Source organism: Cibotium barometz, chromosome 34, assembly GCF_041138505.1.
Source record: "Cibotium barometz isolate CiBa-2024 chromosome 34, ASM4113850v1, whole genome shotgun sequence".
In the NCBI taxonomy this organism is placed as follows: Eukaryota; Viridiplantae; Streptophyta; class Polypodiopsida; order Cyatheales; family Cibotiaceae; genus Cibotium; species Cibotium barometz.
Genome location: NC_141079.1, coordinates 9,213,896 through 9,219,895, shown reverse-complemented (window position 1 = coordinate 9,219,895; position 6,000 = coordinate 9,213,896).

The following is a 6,000-nucleotide window of genomic DNA, read 5'->3' as shown; positions in this document are numbered from 1 at the left end:
GTATATGTGTCTCTATCACAAACACACGTGTGTGTATACATACAAACACCCACATAATATAAATATATATACACAGGTCTACATAGTCTTAATGGCTTGGCTTCAAAGATTTGGTCATTTTCTAAATATTTTCATCTCTAGTATATTTGAGCTCAAATTTCTTGCAGATTTGGTCATGTGACCAAATCTATAAGTCTCGTATAATTGAGAGGCTATCTCTAAAATATTTGTTCAAAGTATCCAACATTCTGTCTTGTGACAAAATCTTATGAAGGCTACATTGTGGCTAACTGCAAGGCTCAATAATGAGACTGATGCTATATCCTCTCTATGATTTGGTCATGTGACCAAATCTTACTAGTATATCCAAAATTTTGTGAGATTACATTGCTTTAAAGTATTTTCATGGGTCACAAGGAATCAAAAAATTCCGCATAGGGTCAAGATTCCACCAAATGTGTGTAAAAGCTCAAGGGAGTTTGTAAGATTCCTCCCTCCAGCTTTTTGAGGTGTGCAGGTGTAAGAGACTCCCCTTCTGATCTTATAATTATTCCCCTCTCTGAAATAAAAGAAAGATTCTGTTTTACCCTGTTTTGACCTAGAGAGAGAAAATGTCTAGAGAGAGATAGTCCAAAATTGAGATATTTTTGGATAGAAAAATCCTCCTAGTGTTTAAAATGGACAGAGCCTAGAGGCCCTAAAATAGTGATTTTCATTAGATTTAAATTCTATGCATAGAAAGATGCATATTGGAAATAATTTTTATTATTATAAAAGTGTTACTTTCATCAATATTGATTTTTATGCATAAAATGATGTACAAAAGAATTTTTTTATTATAAAAGTGTTACTTTCACCAATATTGATTTTTTTGCATAAAATGATGCATAAAAGAATTTTTTTATTATAAAAGTGTTACTTTCACCAATATTGATTTATATGCATAAAATGATGCATAAAAGATTGTTTTATTAGAAAAGGTTACTTTCACCAATATTGATTTTTATGCATAAAAGATTTTTTTTAATTATAAAAGTGTTACTTTCATCAAAATTGATTTTTTTACATAAATAGATGCATAAAAGGATTTTCTTTTATATAAAAGTGTTATTTCCATAGAAGTTGGATTTTATGCATAAATAGATGCATACAAATTTTTTATATCAAAATAAAAGTTATCTTTAATCATATGTTTAAATCCCATGAATATTGGTAAATGAATAAGTAAATACTCTGTGAGAGAAAATTCTACCGTTTCATATTCTCTAGGATGGTAATGAGAAAATTTAGAAAAACTATCGAAGTCAGAATTTTAGATAAATGATTAATTTATTCCTCATAGGAATTCATGTGATAGTTAAGCAAAATACTCAATGATTGAAATTCACTAAAGTAGTAATTGAAATATTACCCTTCGAGAAAGTTAGTTCAGGGGGGAACCTTTCGAGACTCAAACCCTGAATCATACTATGACCAAGACTTAATCTCCTTCATCGGTTTCAAGAAAAGACGATGTGACCAGTTCAGAAAAATTTCACTCAAATCACCCACCGAATCTGAAATCAAGTTAAGACCCTTGATTTTGATATGAGGATCAAGGTTATAGAATTCAAGAAATTCTGTTGGAATTTTAGACCTGTGATCTAGAAGTATTGGGATACGGATTTAAGATATACCCATTGTATTCAAAAGAAAATCAAAACTGAAAACTTGCATAGAAACCCTGTTTTCTTAAAGGACTATCTTACGCCAAAATGCTGGAGGGAGCATTTGGTATATGTGTTTTTCTAAGGGAAGTTCTGTTGCAACAGCTAGCGGGGAGTGTTCAAAGGACGGCTCACGCAGCAAAAACCTGCCCAGGTCTTGACAAGCCTGGGTATGGTGAAAAATGGTGTGCTTCCGGTACGATGGGCGAGGGCCATCGAAGCGGTCCCTAAGTGAAGTGCCAGGACACCTAAGGAGGATCCTGGAGGTTTCTAACCAGGCGATGCACAGGCTCATAGTGCTTAGGACACCCATGCGTATATCCTGGAAGATATATATATGTATGATGACGAGAAAATTATTGTAATCTGTTTTTACTGGGGATCTCGTTTGCTGACCTACTGGTCTCAACGGAGAGTCGAGAGTAATACTGTTTTTTGAGAAACAAGGATTGAATGGAAATTTTGAGTTATGACATCTGTAAACCGATAATTGTTTGTCAACGGATTGTTTTAAAAGTTAAAGTTTAAAGAGGAGTGTGTGCGTATCTGTATTCTAAAGCAAAAGTTAAGAAAGGCATTCAATTATGGATGGGTGAGTACTTGTCTGGTTCTACTAATTCCAGTGGTTGGGCGGTGGCTAACCCATGGGCCGGATGGGGTTAGGCTAGAATCAGTAGAGTTCTAATAATAAAATTGATTAATAGGAATACGTTTAGAACTCGAGTAGTTAAATAAAAGCCTGAAGACTTCTCTAATGAATAGATCAATGGCTATGCCTGATTCAATTAGGAAAAAAGCGTTGATCCCTTGAAGTTGAGTCTGTAATAGTTTCCCCTCTATTTGGTTTATTTAGATGAAGGTCAGTTTAGTATCTTGACCTTGTTAAGAAAAATTCGTTAAGAAATTCAAAATGGTGGAATCGTCCCCGTTTTTCAGCAGGCATGGAAAATTTTCCCGGTTTCGGTTTTTGGAATGACCACCAGCTTAGTCTCGTGCCCAGAAATTCGAGGGCGAGGCCTCGAGTGGGAAACCCTGCCCCGCGCATGAGGGAGCTGCTTCCACTGTCTGCCAGCTACCTACCGGGAATCCGGTGTGCGGAGGGGCTAGTGGGATCCTACATTATTGATCTTGATACTTGAATTGGTATAAAATATAATGATTCAAATAACTTGCATTTCTAATCAAATTTGAGACTTCTACATGAATAATAAAGAAAAGAGGAAGACCAATAAACAAGGTACATATGACTTGAGGCTCTAGCAAATAACATTAAATTTTTATTTCTTGTGAGAAATGTACATTGTCTCATAGGAGAGTACATAATAGAATTACATTTCTGTGATACAAGTGAAGGAATACCCATTGAGATTTTGTATGTCAAATGGCTCTTTTGGCTTGAAATATTTACAAGATTTGTGATAACATATGTGAATGAACATTGCTTTTGTGTCCAAAGCACCTTTCCTTTAGTGACGTCACCTCCATAAATATTCCTCAAGTACAATCTTTGTTTCAAGATTAATCTTAGTCTAAAAGACATTGGTCTATGTGTAGCATCTCTTATTATGAGCATATAACCATTGACACAACCAATGTATAGTTGCGGTTTTTAAGAAGCCTTGAAGTTCCTTCGGTGTTTGATTCCACAGCTTTGGAAATACAAGATAGGAACCTGGCATGTTCCACATAATTTGATATGGTGTGTCATCAAAAATCAAAGTTTTGTCTCCATCCAAGTCTTGATAATAGTCCAGATTGCTGGTAGGTTCTTGTGGTAAAGAACATCCCAGTGTCTTAGCACATCTCTTGGCTCAATATATACTTGAATTTCATATGATGTTTTGGAAGACATAAATTGAGGATGCAAAGAATATCATCTAATTTGCATCTACTCTAAATCTAAACCTCGAACCATTTAAAGAAAAAGTCTAAGAAATTTTTTGCATCCAAACACACAGCATGGTACAATTCATTGCTTTCTTAAACTATTCACATATGCTTAGTCCAATATGGCATCTCATCAACACGGTCTAACTCAAATGATTTAAGAAGTATTCCAATCATATCAAGAATGATAACCCTTCTTTGATCTTTAAGTGAAGGCACACATGATGCGAATATTGGTTGTCGTAGTATCAAAGATAATGAAACATGCCAACATAGCATCAACGGATTTGATGGCTCGCAAACATTTTGATTTGCTAAGATTGCTCCTATGCTATTATTTGAAACAGGAACACACATAATTAGCCGAATTCCTTCATTCATTACAAGACAAGGAAAGAATAAAAACCCTTTATGTCTAGACTCAAACAACGGCTTACTAGTAGTATAGTGATATTGGGGCCATTTCAAAGAGAAATATTACAAAAGTGTGTATAGTAGGATGGCCCTAGCATCATTTTTTACCCCTTCTTACACAACAATATATTACCACAATATAATAGTCATTAGGGGAAGGTTGAGGTCTATGGGGGCCCTTTAAGCTGCCATATTATGTTTTTAAGTACTTTTGCTTAAGGACTCTAAGCATACTTTGACTAGGCCTGACAAGGGGATCTTTATGCATTCATTATTTGAATTTCTATTTTTTCAAATATATATTTGCTTGAGCTAAAATGGGGGTAACTTTTTGGTTTCCCCAAATTCAAAATGGCTGGAAAGCCTTCCCTCCTCTCTTCCCTCCACGTTTAGCTCCCCCCCCACTTTCTCTCTCTACATTCTCTCTCTAAGACGCCCTCGTTTCTCTACCACTCTCTCTCTTCCCCTTTCTCACATTTGGGTGTGCCATGGCTCTGCATCTCTGATTAGTAAGCTTCCATAACCTCTGAACTTCCAAATGCAGATATCTCACACTCTCTCATCCTCCATGCCTCATCTTTTTATCATTTTCTGCTCTCTCTCTCTCTCTCTCTCTCTCTCTCTCATGTCTTTCCCCCATTGAAGTGCAGAAAATCCCTCTGTCAACCTCCATAGCTTCAAAGCTTACCATTTTCCATTCTTGCATTGTTTACCATACATATCCCCTACTTCTGTCTGCAATCTACATCTCTCTCTCTCTCTCTCTACTGCATTATGCTGCAAAACCTCAATCTACCATTTTCTATGCCTCTTGCCATCTTCCTTGTCCTTTCTCCTATTACCTAATCAGAAGATCTATGACCTTCTAATATTTTTTACAGCAAAACTTCATTGCACTCTCCTCAGAATACCCTATCCTCACTCTTGCATTGTGTTCTACTAGAAGGTCTTTTCAGCATTGCCTAACCCTAAAGAAAATGCCACTTGAAGATATATCTAACAGAGCCCCAAAGTTCAGGTTACATGTAGATTTGGCTGCTGAGTATGCTACAATCCGCAGCACAAAATCAAGTGGTGTGACCGATGTGCCATTGGGTACTCTTCGATCACAAGGGCGAAAATGTATTGACCTCTGGACGAATGGATTCATATACCCTATTGACCCGCTCACCAATGCTCCACCTCATTTTGTTAATATCACTACATTTCTTAGTTATGTAGGTGATGGAGCTAATGGTCTATTTGGCTACTGTAGGAGGCTTTCTTTTGTTGCAGCTCAGGAATCGCATTCAAGACTGCATTTCCGAGGCTTATGGCTTGAGTTGCAGAAGCAACACAAGAAGGACATTGATAGGCTTGAAGAAGTGGTGAACAACTTGAAAACTCAGAATCAGGAGCTCCAGCAGAACAACTTTTTGCTTAAGCAGGCCTTTGATAATGAACGGGACAAGGTGAATGCAGCCAAACAGGATGCACGAAACAAGCAACGACATCTTGCAAGCCTGAAGAAGCTTCCAGTAGGCTTTCGACAACGGAAAAGAAAGCGTCAGTCCCTAGAAACCTTGGCAATCCTAAGTGGAGCAAGAAAACGACGTGTACGAGCAACAAGGTAACTTCTATTCTTGCCATTGTTTTGCAGGCCTTTCTGTTTTGTGAAACATATTGATGTTATTTTGTATTTATGTTCCATGTAGAGATATTTCTGGGGATATGATGGGATATGAAGGTGGTGCTGAGGAATGTAGAGCAGGCATATTGAAACATGTTGTTAAGTTATCAGACATATATAAGCTGCTAGAAGATCCCACATGCAAAATATCTAAGCAAATCCGAAACAGAATTTCTGGAGAGCTGCAAAATATGGTAAGCCCCATACAGATTATGGATGCATGTGATAGTGCTGGTGTCAGTAGGAAGGGATATGAAGCCATCTACAGGGTGTTTACACTAGGTCATCGTGCTAAAGGTTTTCTTCGACCCATGCTACCAACTC